This window comes from Falco peregrinus, chromosome 1 (genome assembly GCF_023634155.1).
Source record: "Falco peregrinus isolate bFalPer1 chromosome 1, bFalPer1.pri, whole genome shotgun sequence".
Taxonomy (NCBI): domain Eukaryota; kingdom Metazoa; phylum Chordata; class Aves; order Falconiformes; family Falconidae; genus Falco; species Falco peregrinus.
Genome location: NC_073721.1, coordinates 110278577 through 110304827, shown reverse-complemented (window position 1 = coordinate 110304827; position 26251 = coordinate 110278577). Strand labels below are relative to the sequence as shown.

General features: G+C 36.8%; 1 protein-coding gene across 5 annotated transcripts in view; it reads right to left on the bottom strand.

The window, feature by feature from the left end:
- APBA2 (amyloid beta precursor protein binding family A member 2) overlaps positions 1-26251 on the bottom strand; it is a 106313-nt gene that overhangs the window by 57935 nt on the left and 22127 nt on the right. The window contains exon 2 of one of the 5 annotated variants that reach the window (XM_055814936.1): positions 3489-3537. The exons of the other annotated variants lie outside the window; for them this stretch is intronic. The gene's annotated coding sequence lies outside the window, so the exon portion shown is untranslated. The remainder of the gene's footprint in view (positions 1-3488; positions 3538-26251) is intronic. 5 annotated transcript variants of the gene reach the window in all.

The following is a 26251-nucleotide window of genomic DNA, read 5'->3' as shown; positions in this document are numbered from 1 at the left end:
CACTCTGTTGATATCTTATAGACATAAAAACTCCATGGGTGTTAGCTAAGTTTACACATGTGCAAGGATAATTTTTTGCTCATCACAACTTAAAAACCTTCAGTTTTGGAAACTGGGTGTCAGACACTCAGTTTAACCTTCTCATTTTCTTCAGATGGAAATAAGGCCTCCCTGAGAGGTCACACATCTTATACTTGCTGGTATATTTGTTGTCTCTCGTCTATAAATAGGTATAGGTACTAATATCTACATAGGTGTAAGAAGTACATTTGTAACTTCATCTCCTTCAGTCCTTGCTCCCACTAGGAAAGACTAAGAATCTCTCTAGGAAAGTTATGGGGCTATTCTAATCTTAACCATGATTTGGTAAGATCAGTTAGTTCATCAGAGAAGCTGGTATTTTTCTGGTTTTGAGGAATGCCAAGACAGTAATGTCCCAATGAGTCACTGAGAATACTGGCCCTCACACCAAATTATATTTCTAATAAGACCTCAGCATAACAGCGATGCAATTCCTGTCACTCTTTATGCCCGTATTCTTTTTCCTACAAAATTGAGATCTTGCCATCTAAACATTATCACTCAAGTACTGCAAGTATTTATATAATGGAATACATTTATCTGTTAACAGTATCAGATAACCATAAGGTAGCATTTGTTAATTCAACCTCATCATTAAAAATAATAAAAATGTTCCATTTCATCACATGCAGTTCTCCCTAAAATACAGCAACCACACATACTCCTGAGATTTTTGCATCTGAAATCAGTTTTTTTTCTTTACAGCTTTTGGAAAACTATGGCTATTTAAAAATTAGCTCTTCAGAGTAGATGCAAATATCATAAAAGCATTGTAGCGACACTTTGTACTTTCAGTAGACACGTGGCTTTTAAGAGCTGTTAGCTGTTGCATATACATTTCCATGCACACAAGAAAGCACATCAGACTCCATGCATGTGAGTAAAATATAGCACTCCTACCCATACAACTGGTTTACACCCCACTCTTGGAGAAAATGTTGTGGTTTCCCTGAACAACTACTGCTAACTCCCATCTGGCTCAACCTGGTTTACACAGAGGCTACTTTATTGTTGTTTTAATATTATGGATTTATGATTTTAACATGTCTTTAACTCTTTTGCTTTTATTGCCATCAACTTTTTTCTTTGAAATAAATGTCCTTACATGAGTTTTAGTCTGTTCCTTCATGCAAGAAGTTGATGTCATATTAAAGAAAAACGTAATAGCAGAGGAAAAAAATGGGGCCATTTTAGCATGCCATTATTTTAAAATTGTCCTTTCACCATTCAGAAGGAAGAGAAATTCTTAAACTTGATAGTAATTTAAAAATACATGGTGTACAAACAACTAATGTTTCAGAACTTACTTGAGTAGCATTTTATGCTTTAGTTTACAGTTTCCCAAGTAAAGATTCTTTGCATTTTTTTTTGCATGAAGCATCTATTCAAATTTTTAACACAATAAAACTGGAAATACCTACAGCAGGCAATTAATAATTGCAATATGATTTCATATACGTGCTTCCCCAGCCTCATGCAAAAGATGGACTTCTTTTCATGAATGCTAATTTCAGGTTATAGGCAGAGGTAAATAAAGTATACTATTTGAATAATAACGTAGAAGGGAATAGAAGGATGGAATAGGTCTCTTAAATGAAACCCAGAGATTCACCAAAACACTTCAAACTGTACTGTTTAAGAACAATAAGCCAAACATCCTCCACCAAGAGCATCCATTCAAGGAACGGTTGGATGGCTGGAGGTGAAGGTGGTTAGAATATTCAGGCTGTCAATTCCCAGCAGCGGTGGAGATGGGTCATCCAGAAAGGCCTGACTTGTAAAAGAAAATGGAGATGCTTCACTTCTTCACAACTCCGGGTTTAACTGGCAGGCTAGCAGTTCACGCCCAAATGTTTACACTGGAATTTTACAGCTTCCTGATTCTCAATGTGTACTAACTCTTCAAAATTGCTTCTTTTTATCACTGTTGACCTTGAAGTCCTGTGAATGGTTTCATAGGCACTCACTTAACATTATCATAGGAAAAAATGAAATTTTCTTTAAAAGGTTACAGGAAAGGATTGACAACGCTTTAATGAGTCAAGCCTCAACAGAAATTAGATTTGCAGGCATTAATTGACACATTCCCCATAAGCAGTACCTACTAAGACATAACAATTAGTTATTGCTAGTACTCTACAGACTTTTAATATTAAAGCTACTCTTCCAGCTGGCTAGCTGGAAACAGGTAGCTCTAATTGGTCAAAAATGAACTGTTAACCACAGTCCAACAAGTATAAAATGATTTATTACATGGCCATTTACTCACATTTCATTGTTTTAAGTCTTCACCATTAAAAAAGAAAAAAAAAAAGGGGAGGAGGAAGAAATACAGCAATTCCTGTTAGGTGTTTACTGTATTCAGACCATTTTTCTGGTGGAAATACAGTCAAGAATAGATATCCCTGAGTATTATAGGCAGTGTAACTACAGAAGAGTAGTCTGGAAATTGCATGAAGTTCTTCTCAGTTATGAAACCTCTAAAATATTGCTGAAAGCCATTAACACCCTCCCCATTCAACCAACATAAGAGGATTGGGTTGCATTTTTGACCTTTTAGCAGAACATTGTCTTTTTCAAACTCACAAAATACTTGTGCTGCTGGCAGATTTAGTAAATAAATTTTAAAATCTTTTGAAATAATAAAATAAGGGTAAAGACTATTGTGTTAATTCTTGTCAAGATAAAATAGTCTGCCTTTGTTAAGCAGAATTAGCAAATTGCAAGGTTAAATTATGAGACATTTTACAAAATAAAGATTTAATAAGAGTAATAGATCATGAAAATAATCAGAGGTTTTTGTTAGCAATGAATTATGTCATGGGATTTTGTGACTCCAACCTTTGAAAAAATACCTGTAGCTAGCAGCTGGTTTGTGTTTTAGCCACACAGGTCTGTAGTGGATGATCACCTCATTTGAAAAGCAAGATTAGGAAGATTTTTCCCCTCTGTCTCTAAGGTATAAATTGCACATCAGTAAAATCCCCTCCAATTTATAACAACTGGTTAGGAGATAAATACTCTGTCAATCACTTTAGCAGATACTCAAGATGTCTTGAAACTGTTAAACCCACCAGCTTTTCCGTCATCTGTCAGCAGAAAATTTGTATATATACCTCTTATGGAAATACGACCTTTCCTCCTAAATAAGTATTTTGAATGTAAAATCGTTTAGATGTGCGCTGAATAATACTGTTACAGCTCAGTAGGTTTATACGCAAGCAGTTATTGAAAACAAAGCACTGACCACAATGCTTTAAACTATTATTTTGTATTAGCATTCGAGACACACAGTGAGCTGACATAGACACTGCTGTGCTAGCTGCTATGTGAGCACGTGAAGGATGTGTACTCTAAACTAAGAAGTCTGCAACTGAAATGGATATTGACAAATAAATTATTGTTACCTTCTGTTGTCAGCTCTCCATTCCTCACGGCTATGGGGACTAGGACATGCTGCATAAAGGGAAAACAAATGATACTTTGGCATCTGCACCTGAACTGATTTCCACAAAGTCACTGCAAGTCCAGCAGGGCCACCTCTAAGGGCCACCTTAACACCACGCTCACTGCTTTAAAGCAGGTTCAAGAAGAAGAATGCATGCTGGACCTCAGTTAGTATATCTGGCAGAACTAAGCCCCTTATCTCTGGTATTGCAAAGCTTACCTGAAAGACTTTCAGCTGTTGTAGAGCAAAGTATGTACACAATCATTTAGTCCTGAGAATGGGATTAGTTCATCAGTGTATAAGACCCATATCCTTAAAATATGAAGCTGTCTGTCTGATTTCAGAAATGCATGTTTACCATTCATTGAGGACCCAGGCTAAAGTACCCTAAGTATGTGAACCAGTCCTACATTTCCTAGTTCCCAAATTAGCAGCATAGCCCTCAATATCTTATTTCTATTAAGGTACAAGCCATAGGTTGGAAAATATGTAAGTAAATAGAACATTTAAAATTGCAAGACCAGACAATCTTACAGGAGACAAAGCATACACAGTGAACGAGACCTACCTTGAAATGTCTCCTAGGTAAAACAGAATAAAACTGGCATCTTCCTTCTGCACAAGAAATCTCACTTATTTCTGAGATTCATTTGAAGTCGATTTTAAAAATGAAGAATTTGACAGCAATCCTGTCTTTTTCCTGAGAAAAAGTGATGTGCTAAGCAAAAAGCAGTTAAGAGTCCCTAACTCACAGAAACAGGGAGACTGTCCTGGCAAAGTTTCACTGGCTATTTCTCCATTCTCACCTTCCCTCAGCATCTGCTTTTGGCCACTCGGGGTGATGGGATACTGGGCCTGGTAATTTTTCCTCTGCGCCAGCACAGCACGTTACCCAAGTCAAACTCTGGCACTGAACAGCTGTAAGATAGGCCTGCTCTTTCAGATAACCCACAGTGATATATGTGGAGGCATGTACTAGTTCTACATATCTATTTCTATTCACACAAATTCAGGAATTATGACTAGTACTATTTTTTAAAATAAATTATTTATATAAATTTGAATTTTGTTGATATAAAATTAGAATTCATATGCTTCCGTTTTCCAAATATTTAGATCAACACTACAGAGAAGCCAATCTCTTATCTGTAGAGATCCACAATTTAGATTAAAGAGGGTTTTGTCCGCAGAAGATAGTTAATTATCACTCAAAATATTCATTAAAATTCAAAAATGCCAAATACAAAAAACATCACTGCTGTCATCAGGACATAACAGATTAATTCACTGCACAAAATTGGCTAATAAATCAGGAGGTCAAATTATTTGGATGAAAAATCGTAATCAAAGATGAAATTATTAAACTGAGGCACTTCTGAGGAAGGAAGCATTCCACAAAATTCTGGTATCTCTAAAGAAAGATGTAATAGATCTTTACAGCATCAAGCTGTTGAAAGCAAACTTTCTGAAATGCAATTTTTTTTTATAAACAGGTAAGAACAGCGTTGCTTTCTACAACATTAATACCTCATGAGAAACACAGCACACGCAGTGTTGCCCTTCAATCAAGAGTACTGTGGAACTCGGTTACCAGTACTAAGGCCCTACAGAAGTTAGTGTCAGCTACAGTAATTCCTCCTTGTTGCTCAGTAAAGCACAACACAGAAGAAATCTTTACACTGTTTTGGGATTTCACGTCCTTTTTCATAAGCAGTGTTTCTTTAACACACGTTCTCTCCAAGAAACATTCAACCAGGGAAAAATCAAATGCTTTTCAGGGAGAAGTTCTGCAGCTACTACCATAGTTACAGGTAAACTGCCTTTTCCTTATTAACTAGGATTGACTACATAACCAGAAAAATTGAGCAGGCTTCATTTTTTATTAAAAACAAACTTACTTTTCAGGAGTTTCACAGCAGTACCATTTGCTAGCTTACAGCTAACCTAATTTCATGTCTGCATTAATCTCATCAGTACGTTGGAGTGATCAGAAACCTTTTAAGACATTTTCTGGAGAAAAGCTGTTGGCTTGCCATACAGTCATCTTACACCTTAAAACAGTTATCTTAAAACTGCTCTCTAAAAAAAATTAAAAGATTTCAAGTGCTTGTACTACATCTACATTGAGGATGTCTAGAGTATTTCAGTCTCCAGGCTACTGTACCAACGGCCTTTCAAAAGCACTGTAATTCCATCCTATCAATAGATGACACAGGAATCTAAACAATCTCAGTTCATATCCTTTCTCATATTCATATTTTCTTCTTTGAATTAATGACTTTGAAAAGGAGAGTATGTTTCTTCCACATTATAAAGACAAAATATAAATGTAGCAGTCTCATTTATTTTATTCTTCTCCTAGCATATTTTTAAACTTCCCCCATCCTTCATTCAATTCCTGTCATTGTCAAATTCATTATTGAGCCATGCAAGTGGGTCTCACATCACAAAATAATTGAATTCTGTGAGTGTAGGAATTACGAATACTACACCCTATCTTTCTTGCTTAAGAGTAGTGTGCTGGTAATCTGTGCTATGGAGTAGATGTTTTTAAATTTCAGACTTCCACATCTTAATTCTATGACACACCTTCCTTTTCTGTACATCTGTTTCTTACAATTTCAACAGTTGTCCAAAACGCTGAATTTATGTCTCTGTCTCAAAATATGATTTTCCCAAACAAGGGCCATCTCTTTTTCTTTTTGCATGATCAAGCTGTGCATGCTGTACAAAACAGGCCTCAAGCCAATGATTTAACATTTGGTACCATGAAGATAATGAGATTCGTTGGCTCAAAGTAAACCATAGCTGTTGCACATCTTGACTATCTCGTGCCTGGCTGCTTAGCTTCGGGATCAAAACCATTCATCTATAACACATCTACGAATTTATAGAATGTTGTAACCGGTGGATAAAATTTGCTCCTGACTCACTTAGAAAATGTGTTTAATTCATTTCTCTTAAGTGGCAAAGCAGCAAATGCGTTCAGGGTATGCTGTCTGTTGCTGAGAGATAGGAATGCCTGAAAGAAATGTTACAACTCGGCTTTCACAGAACAGCTGTCTTTATTTTTTTATCATGTTATTCAGAAGGGTTTCAATTAAAAAAAAAGAAATATTTATGGCTATTACAACTACCACCCTGTAAGAGTATTGTAACCAAAAAGGATTAGCAAGAAGTATTTCTCCAGTGTGTTTAGTTTATCTTTGTAGCTTTGGGTCTGTTCAATTTCATTATTTCCAAGCATATGCCATTTCTGCTTGGCCTTTCATATGGTTACTAAGAAGAAAATATCACTGGGGGAGGAAAAAAAAAATCACCCCACAGTTACATGTTCAAAACCGTAAAGGTGGCAGGGGGAAATAAAAAACAACTCAATTACTTTAAGCTGATTTTAATTTTTTTAATTAGCTTCTTCCCATTTCATGTTTTCCAAATATTTTCTGAACATGTATCCAAATACCCTATTTTTTTCTCTACTTTCTGTGGTAATCTTGCTTAGAATGTCAGCCCTACTCAGTCATAAACACTCCCCTAGACTCTGAAGAAAGACTGGAATTTTACTAGCTAAATAAAATACATGGAAGTACTTTCAGAACATGTACTGTTGAATGAAATTCAAACATAACTGAAAAGAAATTAGAAATAGAAATAAAATTAGAAATATTTATTTAAGATTCAACTGAAATTCCTACTTAATGTTTTAGCCACAGAAGCAAATTTCCATGTACTTGGATTTATAAAATATCCGTAAACATGCACTACTACTGTGGCCTCCTTGCATTATCACTGCAAGGTAGGGTGAGAAAAATGTACTTCCCATTTAATTTTGTTTCTCAGTTTGTATTATCTAAATCCTATTTGTCCTATTTTAAAGCTACGGCCTCTGTGCATGACTGTATGCCTATGATACAATAAGCTGGTGACACCCAGGATAAGGCTTTTGGAGTAGCTCAAGCATAAACGTTGTGCTGTGGCAGCTCACACCCACAGCACCGGGTTTGCCAGCCACGCTAAGCCACTTTTGTACCTCCTTGCTTGGGTTACCTGCACTAGAGAGCCAGAAAATTGTCAGGAATGAATGTGCATGTATATTGAATAGATTGTTGTTCACATACAATGCTTTGATTTGTGCATTATTAACCTGAACTGAAAGAACACCACGGAATACTGTGTGAGAATCAGCTGTCTCACACAATTCATGTATGAAGTTGATCATCCAACATAATACAAATAAAAAATCAGATTGGTTCTATCACATTCCAGTAGACTTCATAAATGCTTTCGGTATTTTCTATTCTGAACAAAAGGGCAGAATTTCTCATCTGCCTTGCAAAGCACAGTAAGAATAACAAAAAATTCTCAGTACTAAAAAAAAAAAAAAAAGCCAAACCTAGAAATCACAGCATTTCTATTTCATTTGACCAGTTTTTAAACGAGATGATTATTCAAGACAATAAAAGGGAACAATTATACGGTAATAAGAGAACAGCGAAGCTCCATCAGACTCCGTCTCCAGAGTGTACGGATTTTGGAGAGCAAGCATTGGTCTGCAGGAGCAAATTAAACTTCATAAATAGAACCAAGGCCTAGCTATCAAATCGCCTAATGTACTTTGTAGGTGTAATCATTCCAATAGCAAGTGGAAGGAAATTCATACTGACCCTTTTTCCCCATTTGCTAAGCAACATGGAAACTATAGAGTTTGGGCGGGGGGGTGGGGGTGGGGGTTCTTGGCATGGAGTGTGAGGATGGGATGAGGAGACTTAATTGAGCTTATTGTCAGGTAAACAATTCTGATCCTAACTGATACACATTCTGTTATTAATGTTAAAATAATGCAAAACTACCTGCATGCAGAAGTAACCAGTACTTTGAAACAATATGTCTAAAATAGATCAACTGAAAAAGAGGCTCTGTACTTTATCTGCAAGCTATACTATTTAAAAGGAGTCCTTACTATTTTGCTTCCAAACCCTCCCTGAATATTGACATGCATTCTCAAAAGCTTTTCCAGCTTCTTAAATATTGAGGGTAATGTACTATGTCTCTGCATTAACTCAGTTTCAATATTTAGTTAGGATGTTCTTAATTTATTTTACTCATGCAAATACAAATGCTTTTAATTTGAATACTAGCTACAAACAAATCAAAGGAAATAGAATATTCCTTCAGTGTTAATTTTTTTCTAAAAAAAAAAAGCTTTTATCTCTTATTTCCTTTAATCCATACATATCTATAGCAAAGACATTTTATTTTTTTTTAAGCTCACGCAGAAGACAGGCATGGTATCTCTTAAAGCTTTGTTATTACTTACAGCTATTAAGTGGTTTAATTGAGTCTTATTGCTGTAATGCCAACCAGGAGACAACACTGACAACAACTAGGGAAGGAGGCTCTGTAACAGTCAGCGTGTGCTCTAATAGTCTGGTTCTGACATTTTTCCTGGCCAATTTTAAGCAGCTGTAGTCATGGTCCTTGCTCTTGCACAGGTTGGCTGGCAGCCGCAACTATTTCTGAGTAGCACTTTATTTTCCATTTTTTAAATTTTTATTATTTGCAAGGGCTACTTGAAAACATGTGCAAGAAGAAAAGAACTGGAGAAGCGTGTTGCTGCTGTAGGAGGTAAGAGAAAGAGCTTGTTTTCCTCTAGCTCATGAGCTTGCAGCTATGACACTAGTTAATACAAACCACAGAAAAATGCATGCTGACAATCAAGAACTTGTTAAATGAGAATCTTCTTATTTAAAAAAAAACGAAATCAAAGCTGCTCCTTTATTTATTGCAGTCATCTATAAATGTTGTACAGTCCTATTGAAGAAACACTCTTGAGGAGAAAAGGGAAAAGTATTTACTGCATTTATAGGCTGCCATGGTATCACTTTAAATGTTACAGTCAGAAATGGTGCTAAGTACACACTGAATACCTTCTATTTCTTTTTTTTTTCCACATCAAAAGAATTTTTTCATGCTGACACAGCAAAGCTGACAACATGCTACAGTAATCAGTGCTGTAGGTGTCTCAGCCGAACACAAGCAATGCGGGCTTAAGGCGACTGCAGATGCACTGTTCGTAACAGGCTGTCCTAATAACCTCGAGAGCAGCAAACATACAGCACGTCCATCACCTTCTGCCGGGAAACTGCAGCCATAGCATTACGTGGTATGACAGAACACAGGATCAGACTTTGGACAATCAATATAAAAACACACCAAGGAAAAAATGCGTCCTTACTAGTTATTTCAAGATAATGAAAGCACAAACTGCCTCCTTCTCCTAATAACATTTAATTTTTATCTTTGCTAACAATCCGCATCAGGCGCCTATAACATTATGAACTGAGACAGGGAACAAAAGCACACAAGGTAAATTAGGTTATGTTTGAACAACAGTCAGTTTAATGTTATGGGACTAGCAAATTGACCTGCTAACATAGCACACTGCCAGCACACTTTTTTTTTTCCTAGTGGCTGTGTAATTAAAAGTGTCTGTACAAGAAATACGGCATAGTGTCTCTAAGAGAACTATGGAGCTCCAGATGACTGAGGACACTGAAAAGTGGGAAGTCAAAGACTTTCCAAGTATTGTCCCATCTTAGAAGGGATTTTACCTCCTAGTTGTACTGGATTTGGATATACTTAAACATGAATTTTCCCCATGCTTTAATTACAGGTCTCATTCAAGCAGTTTCATTACTGCCAGTTTAAATATAGAAGATATTTTAGAAAAGCAAATACAATTCCTTTTCTCAATGTTCGTATCATTTAATCTCAATGACACAAGAATGGATTTCCACATGTGCTGGCACATATAAACACACACAGTCTCTGTATCAAAACTTCAGACTGTGCACAAAATTTAACCTTTAAATTTCTTACTCAAGTTTTTGTCTACCAATCTTTTTTCTTTTTAAAATAAGATGCATATAATTTAATGTAATTAATACTTACTGACTCTAAGCAAAAAAAATGTTTTTCTTGTGAAACCAGGGTATTTTAAATAGTTCTGTAAGAAATTGGGAAGTTTTTACCTAGACACAGAATAGATAAGTGATTTCTACCACTTCTAAATTTCTTAACTTTCACTTCATCTTCAAATCCTGTATCCTCAGTTAAAATTAAAATACTCTACAGGAATGCAAAGAAGAGAAAACTGATGGCAAGCAATCCACAGTCTCTGTGACCAGCTGTTTCTGCCCACATCCATATGAAAAAATATGTAATGTTTTCAGACTCACAGAGCCACATATACCGGTTAGCTGTTTAAACTTCTGAGGATGCAAGGAAAAAAAAAATGTTTCATACAATCTCTGAGGGGCACATAGAAAAGCTTTTCATAAGACTTAAGTTTCTCAGAAACCCCAAATTATATACTAGAAGATAAAAACCCACATAGTGCCAAAATTTAGAGTAACCTAGACTTCTACGTCCAATGTACTCATTGCAAGGAGGTTTTCTCCACCGACGTTTGTATTTTTGTGTTTAAAATTATCGGGAGGAAAAGAGAAGGTTATATGTGCATTGGTCCACCTAAAATTTACTAGAGTCCTAATTCAGACCCTGTTGATACCTGGGAACATTATTCTATTCCCTTCAATTGACACTGGATTCCTTTTCCACCATACTTACTGCTGTCAGATGTACTCATACACATAGGAGTCCTTTTGGATAGCTTCCTGCATGCCCACAGAGACCCAGACGTATACGTTGACACGCAACATACATGAAAGTGAAAAATGAATGCCCTATCTTTTCTTTCTTTTTAGATAGTGGGCATATGTTCATGGTCAACAGCTACCAAATATAAAGTTTCAGCTTCAGAATAGTTCACATTTCAGCAAAAAGAGAAAAAAATACATTCACCAAGCTCAAAGACTAGTTTTCTACAATTAAAAAAAAAAATACAGTCTGCAAAATAGAAGTCTAGAATGAAAGTCCTTCTGAATTTAAGCAGGTTAGGATGTCACGTCAGATTGTTTGCAGAACCAAATTCTAGCCATTTGTAAAAACAAATAGGTTACATTTTTTCAAATAATTATTTTTAAGGATATTTCCTGACATTTTCTGTCAAGCTGATGTTTTTACAAGGTACTAGTGCATCTTTCTTAAGTGCCTGCCTGTATGGGTACATAAAGAATTCTTCCCCAGGTTAGAATGACAAAGGGTTTCTGTTCCCTTTCTGATTTCATAGGGAAGAATCCACTTCCCAGCATCACCTTGCTCCTTTCAATTAGAAAAATCTCTGGGATGCTGGCAATCCCCTTGATTTCTCCTGATCTCTTAGTGGCACTTTATAATCTACATCTTTTAATTATTCTCTCCTATAAGTTTTATGCTGCTACAAAAAAAATAGTTTGTAGTTGCTAGTACAGGCTCAGTCTCTAGATGGTTGTATAAAAAAATGCCTGTATCCAGTTGACTTGTTGCAGAGGACTGAGTCAGTGAAAAAGGTGGTACCTTCCATCCTATTCAGGAACATAAATGTATTCCAGAAGAAAAGTTCAGATCCTTCTTCATAAGACTCCAGTGCTCTGCCAAATTTCTTTCTGTTCTTCAGCCTCAGCAATTACATTTTTCCCAGTTAATTTTCCTGTTTTCTGTATGTGCTGCTAAAGATTTCCTGTGCTTTTCAGACTGCCTGGATGATAGCTATACTCCTTTAACAGAAGTCTAACGCTCTGATCATTCCTCTTTCTTATCAGGATTCTTCTTCATCACACAACTACCGCGCTTACCACTTCCAAGGCCAAGCAAATATTAAGGGCTAAATTGCTAAACCAAAACAAGGCATGGTTTATCAAGACTAAAATGGAGAATTTCTCTATTTTGTTTTCCTTAAGCACGGGATAAAGGATGGCACAAGACTAAAATGGAGAATTTCTCTATTTTGTTTTCCTTAAGCATGGGATAAAGGATGGCACAATCCCTAATACCAGATGTCCCGTGGTACGCAATATGGTAAGAGTTACCATAATGCTAACGCTTTACCTTGTGTGTTGAGCCCAGTTCCAGTCAGCAGAGCCTTGCAGCTGACCAAGGTGCAGGGAGAACAGTTCATGGTTCTCTCCTGAATTGTACAGTCGATACATCTACAGGATGAAATTCTAAGCTACTGTCAATTCCCTTCAAAATTCTTTGCTTCTCTCACATAATCACTAGTAAGCTTCATTTACAGAGTTTTTGTTGGTTTAGGTGGTCTTCGACTTGATCATATAAGCATTATAAATGGCTCGGTTTCTCCTTCTTAAATAGCTGCTCCCCTTCCGCAGTGAGGCTGGTATGTACCTCTGCTATGAAGTGGTGCAGGAGAGGGTACGTTCTTGTAACACCACCTGAAACAACTGCTGTAGTAGGCACTGGGTACACACACAGAGCATACATACCCTCCAAACAGACAAGGGGAAAAAAATACAAGAAAGCAGATTAAAACACACTTGTCCAAAGTCTGCTTGATCTTTAGCAAGTCATTACATGACTTTGTTTCTCTATTTCTTCTGTCCTTCTCTAAAGTCATCTGTATATACTGAGAACCAAGTCAAGGGTCTAGATCTTAATCCATCACCACTTTCATTCTTCCAGTGCAAGTTAAAGGCCCCTATCTGATCACTTTGAATAAGCACGGTATTTAAGTGTACTTCACACAAATTGACTTTTAATACTTCTTAATTTTCTTCTATCTATTTTTAAATTTTCTCTGAAGTAATGAAATTTTATATCTATAAATACAAAACCCATTCAATATAGGATCAGAGATAGAAGCAAAAATATCTGGTAGGCATTTCTGTGAATTAATAGAAAATAAATTTTATTTAAGAAGTTATGAAATTATTAAAAAATTTTGTTCACCACGTGACCAAAAAAAAAATCAATTCTTAAAAGCATAGTTTTTGCAAAACATCAAGAACCTGAGTAATTATGCTTAGTTTTAATTGTGAAAACCGTATGAAAAATTAGAAAAATGTATATAAATATACTTTTTATTTGGGATTAATATAGAATACAAATGTATACCTCCAAGAAGCTATTAGCAAAACAAAAGGCTTTCATTCTCCCACTTACATTTTTCTTTAAAAATACTTTTTACATTAAATAGTTTCCCACTGAAATAGTTACTGAAAAATGCTTTTTACCAAAAAGTTCAATTTCAGATGTGAGCAGCTTGCTCTGAATTGCGTAGGCAGTATGAGAACACTGCAGAAGTGTTAGTGTAGAAGTAACATGTAAGTGCATGAATAATGTCTTCTTACTGATTTAACTGTGAAATATGTTCTTTTGGCATTCATAATTAGGGGCAGAGCAGATGGTGAAAGCTTAATATGTCCATTAAAATAAATTATGCTGCCAGTGTTTCTTTAGTCTATAAAACTTTGGTTGGGTTGGCTATTTCAGCTTGATATTTTTTGTTCTCCTCGAAGTAGATCCTGTGCATATGCTGGCGAGTATTTTGTATTGCAACTGCAGCAGAAAAAAAAAAAAAAAAACAACGACGGAGAAGGACGGGGATTTCTATCCAAGACTAACGACAATTTTAAATGGGAGAACTCTGATCTAACTTTCTCCTCCCTCTCTAACATTCTTTTCCTTCACTAAAAGAAGGCCTAGTTGTATTCTCCTCTTTCACTTTCAGTGTGTCAAAGCCTCAGAAACAATGCATGTTTCTTTGTTTCCTTCCTTAAATGATCAGCAAAAACAAAGGTCTGTTATATGTACTGCTGAATTGCATCTCTGAAGTGCAGCATGTAAATTTTGTGATTTGCACACGCATTAACTGTTTGTAGGAAGAACTACTGCTATTGTTGACCATAGCTTTTTGCCATGGAACAGATGCCAAGAAAGGCATTTTATTTTTAGTGTGCTTCTACAAGCAGCTACGAGTCACAGCTAATCAGCTGGCCTAATAGCAGAGTGTACCATACCATCTCATGCTGAGCCCTGAGGTTGAGGATTCATCTCAGGATACATTCATAGAAGTCTTTCCCTTGTGAAGAGAAGCATGGGATTACCTGCATTTCTCTCCAGAGTAACCATCACCAACAGAATATGTAGCGCTCATGGTTACCTGCAAGCAAACTTCGTGGCTTGTTTTAGGCAGTAATGGAATTGCTACCAAGACCAATGGGCAAACACTTCAATAAAGCCAGAGCAGAGGTGTTGAAGTAGCACGAAACTGTTTGGCTGGTATATGTTGATTGGAATGTCGTTAAAGCACTGATGGGTCATGGGATTTGAAATGCCCCACTTCCACCATTACCGTGCCAGTGGAAACATATGACAGTGCAGAAAGACTTGATGTTCAGATTGGTGTCTAGGCAAGTATTTGCAAGATCTGAAATATACATTTACTTATTTTTTAAAAGCCAATGATGGATTAAATAAATATCTATTGTATTACATAGAGTATTTATTATACTCTCTATATATACTCTATAGAATATTATTAATATAATAATATTCCAAAACAAATAATAGAAATAATATCAGAATATGAGGTTGTAACGGACTCCTCCCTATACCCAGAGACAACTTAGAAGAACTCAGAACACCTTTAGAATATGCAGTACATTTTTCTGCAAAGAAATCAGTAGGGACTGAAAATGGTCTTGGAACCGGAGCCAGCTGGTAGCCTGGCTCAGGCAGTGGAAAACCAGGGTAATCACCAAGTGCAGCGTTCCCCTGTGCGGTGGGATCCAAGGGCAGCCAAGCTGCAGTGTCTCCTGTTCTGCTGCACCTGAACCAAACTGCGGAACAAGAGGTGGCTTGAGGAAAGAGATATTGATGCTATGCTTGATTTATTCTTGATTTCCAGAAAGACCTTTTAGGGAAGAAATACAGTCAGTCACAGATTGGGACAATTTTTTTTAAAATAGAGTGAAACTGTGAAAGTCAAAATCGGCACAGCTTCACCACAGGATCTTCATTGACACCGTTCTTCAAGCTGAACCCCGTGTCATTGAAAAGAATCTGCAATTTTAGTTTCAGGGTTTTGTTATGTGTAATATAAACAGCAGGCATGTCTGAGATTTAGAGAAGATGGGGTACACTTTAAATGCATAAATGAAGTGAGATATGTCAACTGCCATTTCTACCTTTGAAAACCTTCCTTTGCCATCTGTATGTTTTTTCCACTGCCTGGAGACCTGCTGCTCCTCTTATCTCTTTGCATGCCTGTGTTGTGCCTGATAAAGGATTCTGCTGTGTGAAGTGCAGATTAGTTCACTGCTTGCATTAATAGTAGCCATCACTGGTAACTACATTCTAAAATAACGTTTCCCAGGAAAACCAACTAGGGAACATACTTCTATGCACATCACATTAATGTCCTACTTTAATTATAAGATATATTAATATATATACACTATAATTTACTAGATTATATTACATATTCAAAACTGAAATAGCATAGCTGGATATAGATTAAAAATAGTAAAATATGCCCTCCTGAATAAAAGGAAAAAAATAAAAAAATCAAGTGTTGTAACATTTCAACAGACATTGCGCCAATAGAAGTGTAGGAATCAAGAACTGAGGATGGAATAAAGTCCTCAAAAGCAGTTATTTGATTGCTATGAGCAACAACCCTTTTTCTGTACTAGAATCTCCTTACACGAAGAGATAGTTCCATCACTGCAGAATGAGCTTTACGAGATCTCTCTGTTATTGGGAAAACAATAACTAATTAGAGACTGTAACATCTTTCAAAACTTTTTGAATCTCATAGTTAAGACTAATTAAAATTTCCATTCAAAGCCACTTCTTCAGTAAGGGAACAATAGGCAGACAGCATGAGGTTGCAAATTCGAATTTAAACTACTCTTGATTCTGGAAGACAAATGAACAGTAATGGGAAAGGGAAATGTGAGCACCGTATCCCTAAGAGTTCAAGGAAAGGGGACGTAGTCCATTTGTACTGCACAGCCACTGCCTGAGAGTCTGTGCATCTTCTGGAGTTATTTCAAAGAGTAAGAATATTTTAGTGATTAAGGGCTCTATCTTAGACCCCAAGTTGAAAGAGGCTGTTTCCATCTCCATCCTTGACTTCCTTCACAATCTTTAGCAAGTCTTGGCTCCTGTCCATCAATAACCTTCAGATATACAGAGGCAGAGCTTCAGTTTTCAAAAAAAGGGCAAGCAATTTTATACAAATGGGTGTGAAATAGCACAGGAAGCTGGATCTTGGTAAACTTTTTACTATAACTTCGATAGGCCCATTAAATTTTATACTACTGCTAACTGGAAAACTGTAGCAGAGGAACCAAGGCAGAAGCAGCACAAACTCAACTCCTTTTACAGAGGCAGAAGGGACATTGAGCAGTGGGAAGCCAGAATTGCATCTGTACTATACATTAGCCTAGAGTTATAAACAACTTCACTACCAGAGTTACACAGGATCGCTCACAGATGAAGATGTTTATTCAAATTGTTACTTCAGTAAAAGTGTCTGCACAATTAAATTTGAATTTTAATCTTACACTGAATACAGGAAGAGTCTCATAGCTGCAGAGCAAAGCATTCCTGCTGCTTTAGCTTTGGGTTTAGGCTGCATTACTACACTATGCAAGCAAATTTTTGTCACTATTACAACACTTCACTGCAAAGATAGTGTCATTCACATCAGTTTGGTATCCCCAAGCAGCCACTGCAGCTAGGAAACCATTACTTTTCTTAACTAGGGAAAAAGAGGAGTTCACAAATCCAGCCAATTAGTACAGGCTAATGTTTATCTCAGTGTATTTCATAAAGCAGCATACCTCTCCCCTTCTCCATCAACCTATTAACAAAGAATATCTCTAACTATTTCCATTATATGGTCATTATGTTTTAGATCAAAGCAACAGGACATGTGCTTTAGGAGGTGCACTGCAGGCAGGCGGAAAATGAGACAAGGGAATGTTCTCAGATCTCTCTTTGCATCTCTGCCTAAATAAAACCTGAATCATTCAGAACAGTTATAGCTATGTATGATACAGTTGTCTGCATCTGTTAATGTCAAAAGTTAAATGTTAATAATCAATCCATTAAGGTGAAACATTCAATTCTGTCTCTCCCCCACCCAAAAAAACCTCAAAAAAAACCCCCACCAAAACCCCTGAAATTTTGAAGTCAGTACAACTAATAAATGTAAGCAAGATCAGTTTTTCACTCCTGTCTCTCAAGAAATAATCAGTACACTCACTACTCCTTACCCTACTATTGATTTGTCTGGTGAAGAGAAATCTGCTTCAGAAAACATGACACTTCTGAATAGCAGGCCTCTAAGAATCCTACTGAAATCTGAAAAGTGGTATATTGAAGTATTTCAGAAATGTAATCATCCAATGATTTTATATTACATTAGCTTGTGTATACTAAAGAAATAGCAAAAAAGAATGAATGCCACCGTTGAAATATCTGAAGACTTGTAAGAAAGCTGCTACACTTCGAAGACTTCTTTTAGAGGGCATACAGTTATGTGCAAATATGTGACAGGGGATGTCCCAGATATGTATGTGGCACTTGATAAATGGGAGAAAAAGGAAGATGAGAAAGGGAGTAGAAACTGGCAAAGTAGAAAGAAAATGCTTTAAAAGGATCAGCAGCCAAAGAGTAGTGACAGATACTGATGAGAAAACCCACCCATTCAGCTGAAACAAGAATGTCACCATTGAAGAATATGCTGTTGAAACTAATGTTAGGAGGCCTAGAAAATTAATTTTAGTGTGTCAGGTGATCTAAGACTATACCAAAGTATTCCTCTGTTCTCATCCTTGTGCTTATGCTAAGAAAACTCACAAATGCACTTCAAAGCATCTGCTTGTTTTTCATTTATTAGTAGTACTGACTTCAAAATTTCAGCGTGGGTTAGTTGTTTTTATTGAGGCAAGTGGATGTTTCACCTTAATGGGTTTATTATTAACATTTAACTTTTACTGAAATTAAAATAACTAGAAATTGTCCTGTATTATCATTTATGTACTGTAGTATCTTCAGAAAATCTGCCTGTCAGCTGTTCAGTGGAGTAAAGCCATGACACACCGTGCATTTCCAAGACAAAAAATAAACATCCATGCCATGTTTCTAATCTCACTCTTGGATGTCAGTGCTGTGTTTGGGGCTGGCAGGCCCAAGCTGTTAAAATTCTAATGACAAACGTACAGTACCAGTGACCGTTCTGGTGTAACAGCACTGTCGCACAAGTCCTGCAGGCATAAAGTGATAGGAAACAGTAGTAAAACGCCACAGTGCACAAATCATTCTGAGTCTGGGAGTCCAGCTCGAATGCCCTGTGCTCTTACCACTGAATCAGGCACTAGGGGTACACCCATACTGTCTACACTTATACTTTGTCATCAGCCCATACTCCTATACACTCAGGGCTTTCTGCACAGACCCGTAGTGCCTGTCCAGACATGCAGAGCCTACGTGTTGATTCGGTTATGGGCCAGTTATAAGTCCCTATATCGTAAGTTTGCAGGCTAATTGTCAGGAAGTTAGCCTTATAAACAGAAATGTTAGAAATGGAGGATGAACACGACTTGGATTGACCTCAAACAAATTAGGATTCTGGTAAAATATTTTTAACCTGGACAGTTTAGGAACAGCAGTATTAATACTTTGTATTACATGTATGAGATGCTAGAAAAACTTCAGTTGTTGTTATGACTGTTTGGTTAGCACAATCACAACAGAACTCTCCGTCATTGTTACTGGTGGATAACTGTTGGATACATACATTGCTTACTGTTGGATATTTTCATTCTCAGGAGGTTACCTTCTGATTTACCCCAGTTTAAAGAATTGTTTTCTTTCCACTAAACAAAGTATGAAGGCCTCCTCCACAGGCATGTTCAGCTCACACTATTAGGATCACAGTTGTTCTAGCTGTGTCAAGCAGCCTTAGCGCCTGCTGCTCTGTGTTTGCATGGAGAGGAAACATATATTCAATGTTATTTAAAGTTTCCTAGGACAGAAAGCTTTACCAAACTGACAGTTGGGAAGAGATTATTCACCTTTCAAATGCACAGGCCTGAAATGATCAATTACTATAGATCTTCCTACTTCTAGCTATAATAACGGAAACCATATTCTGAACTGCCAAAATCTGCAGTCCATACTCAGGAAGAGCTTCCATTTGATGTCATGCTTCAGAAAGCTTTAGGAAAATCTGCAGGAGTAGAAACTAAAGGCATCCCAATGGCTGCCTTCTCCGTTCCAAGGCAATCCTGGTCATATCAATTATCCTGGAATCTCTTTGAGAAGTGTCTCCTCTGTGAGAAGACAACCTCAAATTCATCATTGCATTGAGTTACGCTAGTTTGTTAATCATCAGAATATGTTAAGGAGGGAAATGTTCTCTATTTGTGTCTTGAAAAGCAGTCATTGAAGTCTATCCTGTCAGAAGCTGTTGGGAATTTTGATTTCTAGTGCTTAGTTTGACCCTGCTTCGTTTTATTTTTTAAAGCAGATTGTAAGTACCCACAGCTTCATAATTAAGTTCAATGGAACATATTTAGCTAAAAAAATAAGCCCAAAATACCTCAAAAGACACTGATGCCCACCTATTATCCATACAAAATGTCCACAAAAACATCTTTACGGCCTAATAATCAACATACTCTGCTGCAATCTTTCTTGAGTTTGCCTGAAAGAATGGAAATAAAAAGCAACATGAACAGAGAAAGTGCCTGATGGTAAAAAAACAAGTGTCGTTTTCAAACATCTCTTCCTCCTGAATTGCAAGAATTTCATCAAATTAGTCATTTTTAATCAGTGAAAATCATGGTTTATATACAATGTTCTTAGTAGCTCTTGTTTATTACAAGGTGAGAAACCTGCATGAAATTTGGAAGTATCCATAAGTAGCAATATTTTTGCAATAAGAACAGCTATTCCAATCATGTTTTGACAATTCCCAGCATAATATGACTTGATGGGCTTTTGGACCTTGTGTAATACATGCATATTAAAAAAAAATGGTGTTTGCCCATTTTTAAGGAAGGTAAGGGTTCATAGATAGTCTCACACACACACACACACACACACACACAAACAGAGCTTGTTGCCTCATCTCTCGTTCAACCCACAACAGCCAAAAGTGCGTGAGTCCATCAGACAACCACTCAACATTCACAGATAAGTCAGACCAAATCTGCTGCAACAGATTCGGGCTAGTAAGAAACCACCAGCTCAGACTGATGATCAGCCTGCACACTAATAGTGAGAACCTCACACACGGGAGTGACCCGGCCAGCCACAGCCCTCCTGACCTCGACAAGCATACGCTAATGTATAGAAGGATGTAAGAAACCAAAGGGGGAAGGGCAGACAGGGGATTCACTTTAGAATAAAATGTTTGCATTAGGATAAGCCAGTGTAGACAAGGGATAGGATGCAAGAGGATATCAACATGCTGCTTTTTTTCACAGGGTTTGTAGAATCAGTAGCCTTTGATTTTTCATGGGTCTGTTTTCTATGTATTTGCCTCAGGGCACCTCTATTACTGTATGCTTATCAAATCCTGTACCTGTAAGACTTTAAAGGCTTTAGTATTATTCTACAGTCATGCTTCAACAGCGTTTTCTCATTCTTTGACTGTGTTTTCACACCTCAGCTGAAATTTGTCCAAATAGCTGAGCACAAAATGTACCCAAGAACATGAAAAAACAAAGTACACAGTACTTTCCTTCATATGTCTCCCCAGCTTTACAGGAACTTTAAAATTACAGAAACCTATAAACTAGCAATACGTTATTTGGAATGACAATATTTATGTTGGCAATGTGTATTGAATCATGCTTGGAGGTTTTATAGGAAGATGATCCTCCACAGTACTATTTCACAAATGAAAGAACCGCAGATTCATCCACTGGTTCAGAGGCCTAAAGTCCTCCCAGGAGTGTCACAAAAGGAACATAATGTTCCAAGCGCCAGGTTTTGCTTCTGGATCACTGGTTGAGCTGATGGATGTGAAAACTCATGTAGCTAGATAGTAAGCTATTGGCTACAGTTCTAAGGAGTGAATAAATAATTATAAGGTTAGCAGTAATTTACGCTCACAAAATGAGTAAGGGTACCATCTGTCCAAGTACAATATAAAATTCCTCTAATTTGGTGTCAAACTGCTCACTTTTGACATATCTGTGTCACTGGTGAATACTCCTTATACTGAAATCACACAGAAGCAGAAACCTTTTCTGAACAATGGCAGGAAATCACCTAGGCCTATAGGCGACATGGATGTTGTGACCTTGGAAAAGTGGTAAATAATTTTGGAGTAATATGTGGGGGAAAATTTGAACTCTTACTGGAGGGAAAAATGTGAAAGAAGAAGCTTTAGTAAAACCACTTGGGAGTTTTAGACAGTTTCAGATTATCTTACTTGTTCTCAAGAAGTGTTAAAACTTTGAATACGCAAGGTTATCTCACACTAGGAAACACAGGCACTCTCCGTGCTCATGTCCATGCTTCTAATAAAAGCCTTGACTAGCTTCTGAAGACTGGGGTTCTCATTCATCTCCCTAGAGACCACACAGTCATTCCTCCAAAGTAACTTTAAATAGGTTAAGGCAATGGATGTGACATGCATACAAAGCTGAAAAATTGCAGTAGAATCCAATTTTTTTTTTAATATATTTGTAATATATTTTTTCACTTATGGCATTATCTAAAAAGAATTAATTTGTGCCACCTTCTAGAGAAAGTGGGATCATTTCCTATACTTTATAAATGTTTTTACTGATTCTTACTGGAGAAAGATACAGGTTATGTTTAAATTACAAGTTATCACATTGGACAAAAGAAATTAATAGTATAATAAAAACTCAGAAGACGATTTCCATATCCTTGAATTTGATATACATCTTCCTCATTATTTACAACGTGCTATGCAAATACTGTGGTAAAAATCTAATTTCCACCATGTTTGTAACAGTATTTTTCCTATGTACAAAAGGAGTAAAAACAATCCACTTGATTAAATAAACAAGCATGCATTAATTTTAAGAAGTTAGTGAGATCTGTACTTATTGCATTTACATGCACCTTGGTACATGCAACTACCACCGTGCACATTGTTTAATAGCAGTATTGCCTAGGGCTGCTCCGGTGTGACAGAACGGGGTGCTCAGAACCCCAACTGGCCAAGGCGTTCCCATGCCTGCTGTGCTGCTGAGTACTGGAGGTACAGCAACACCGACGTACAGGGACGCTTGTGCGCTTGCAGAGCTTACTGCTGTGCTTAGCTGAGTAAGGGTGGGATTCCTCCCAGCCCCAAGGAAGGATGAACAAATACAAGCGGTCTGCTAAATGTGTTTTAGCATATAGGTGTTGCCTTGCCCGACTACAAGAAGTGACTGAACAACAGAATCTAGTTGCAGCACCATTTCAACATTTGCAGATGTGTTTGCATCTGTCTGAGGTGACTTGCCCCAAGACCATGTGGCTGAGGTGGAAATTCTCACTAAGGACCAGAAAACATTTTTCCAACTTGTTCTGTAGCTCTGTTTAACCCTTCAGCTCTGCAGAGAATAAAAGCTTTTCCTTTTTCTTTTTCTTTTTTTTCCCCTTGCTAGTCTTGCAAACTGATAGAACGGTCCTCAAAAAAACTGGTGAAACTGGACTACATCGGTGTTATACAGAACATCTACATGTACATCAAAATATAGTTACTTCTCTCTCTCAACACACAGTACAGGCAACTTGAGTTTCTCTAATGAAAATAGTTGAATTTATTCAACGGGAAGTCACAAAAGGAAAGCCTTCTGTATTTCAGTGTGTCTGATTTTTCTGTCTGCAAGTTTTTGTAGTATTGGTCTCCCTATGTTCTTTTACAACTGCTGCTGCAGTCATGCAAATAAGAGTTTTTCAACAAAAGAAATGAGATATTGAAGTCTCCTAAAAATTTTAGAGGAAGTGGTTTGGTTTTAGACTTAAAGCAATTTCTAGTGCTGTTTCTAAAAATGAAATTTGTTTAAAGTTAATATTCTATTTAATTATTTTGTTTTAAGATATGCAGTCTTTTGTAACACACTCAGTAAATTATCTGTTCAGTTATTAGAAGTCTGTGAAAGTTACAGCTAATATGGCACGTTTCCTAGAAGCTGTACCCAAGATATTAATGCTTCCTACTGAAGTAATTTAAATAGGCCTCAGAGGTCAATCACGTCTAATTGATCTTGCTGTAATAACTTGGTTCCATAGCATTCTGAACACATTCTCTCCGCTTATTGAGATGCATTTCTTGTACAATAGGATTATACAATCTGCCATTTATACTTCACTGTACATTATTATATTACTACATTATTTTATTATAATGTCCTTGAGATCTACAGTTAGAGATCAGTTAATTTTCTCAAGTCCTTTACACAGTAGGGCTTAAAAGTACTGCAAAACTTGGCTGCAATAAGATTCAGCCCTTGGGAACAGTGCCAAAAGGTGGTAGTGAGCTGATGTACCACTGCACCATACTGCAGCAATTTCCCAAGTCTAACCCACAGAACAATGTATGCGCTCTGAATGAATAAGTAGCATTCCAATGCAAGCATTATAGAAATAATGCCAGGTTTCCTAGCAAATCTGACCTGATGAACAACCCCACAGATTTCAGTCAAATAAAGCTTTAGCAGGTATGTATTTTAAAGGTCAAGGAGGGAATAACTTCCTTTTTGGAAGAAGGGCCTGTGCTGTACTCCACTGCGTTGGCAGAAAAGAATTGCTCACCCTCATGTTAAGGGTGGTAAAGGAACCATCAAAATAGAGGACTAACGCTACCACAGAGAAGAGGCTAAGAGAGGGCAAATAAAGGCTACTATGCCAAGATGTTGCACAAAGGAGACAGTCTCCAAAAAGACTCAAAAGAACCGTGCCTAGTGGATAGTAAGGATAATGAGTGTGTGGGATTTTTTCTAATAAAAAAAAAAGTCTTCCTTCAGAGATTTTACAGCAGTCCTGAGTAACTAAGAACTCATACCACGAATATATAACTCAGGTTGATTATGAGTAATGAATTATGGGTTTATTGTCATGAGTGATTTGGGGAGCAGAGGGCTTCAGGGAGAGATGCTTGTTTCTTAGTTATTCTATAGAAAGAGTAGACATTTTATTTCAGATTAATTACTCCACCGAGTTGAGAGATGCATCACACACACACAAAAAAGTATGCTTTTAAGACCTTATGAATTATAGGAGTCTTGAGTTGGTCCCTGGAATATTCTTATAGCCCAAATAAACAAACATAGCCATTTTCCTGTCTCAATTCCTCTCCAAGTATTTATATGTTTTCATCAGATCTTGAGGGCAGCACATGGACCTTACTCAAATGAATTATCACAAGAACTAAATTAAATTTCTCCTGAAGGAATTATACTTGGTACTACCTAAATTACATTGATCATGTAAGGAGCTAAATGTCTTAAGTACTGCCATGTTATCTTCAAGGGAAGTATTTAGTGATGTCTCCAATAAGCAGAGATGTACTCTTTCATACCAAATAAACAGCCTCTACTCCACTTGCATTTGGGTGGGGGGAAATGCACAAGATGAAATGTGACGGCAGCCTTTATCCCTCTGCCCATTTACAGAATTTTAAATGAAGCTTCCTCAGTAGTCCTAAACTAGATTACAAATTGCACATAAATTATTCTTCCTTACAATGCTCTGTATCTCTGGCAGTGGCTAAAACTTCCCTTAGTATAATTCTGTATGAAACACTAAAAGAATACTACATAGAATATAAATTCTGAATTAATTCTTCAATAGGTTTCTGTAAAAATATATGTTTGACAATGCAGATTTATTCATTTTTACTTGACATATAAGATGTTTTATGTCAGCTTAAATTCAGAAGATTTTTTTTTTCTTAAAGAGCAAGCTCAGGTCTTGTAATTATCACCTTAAAACTTTGTTCAGTTCCTATATGTAAAAAAACCCAACAGACAGGCTTCATTCAGTTACTCATATTTGGGACGTGAACAGACTTCTTCCTGCTTGTGCCAGCAATTTAACATCAACTCATTTCTTTGATTTCTGAAGAAACTGTTTGGAGAAATTCAGAATACCAGACTGGTTTAATTTATATGCTAATACACGATGATTTCATTGAAGTACTGCACTGTGAGGTCCCAGATGCTAAATAAAACAGAACATCAAAATTTTGGTTGTACAAAATTTAAGCATTCTCTTTTTTTTTTTTTTTTTCAAAAAAAGAATAAAATGTTTCAGATAAGTGAAAATTAGGATAACAGTTACCCATTCTGCAACAATGCTGGGGTGATTAATTAACCAGTATCTGCACAGTGCCGTGAAGATGAAGAACCCCTAGTCTTATCACCATATGCTTTCATCCATTTTGTTAGCGGCAGCATGGAGAACAAAATCAATACACTGTGCAGTATCTAAGCGCTTAGGACTTCAGCAAATAAAACATTTAAAATCTGAGATGTGAACTAAGACCCCTACAAAAAAGCTACAGATATATGACACAATTCCTAGGAGGAGTTCATCCTTATTCCACCACTGGCACATTTACTCCTGGGTGATGAGGACTAATTTTCTCCAAGTTATTAGTGAAATTACTGGACTTAATTTGAATTTACAGTGAATGAGTATATGGCTCATTCATTAAGTTCCCAGTTGTAGTTTCTTCTTCATTTCATTGCAGTTTTTTTGAGATATATTTCAGCAGGGACACAGCCACCAAAAAAAAATGTATTGCTAAGCAAGGTGCACATAGGAACAAAGGAAACA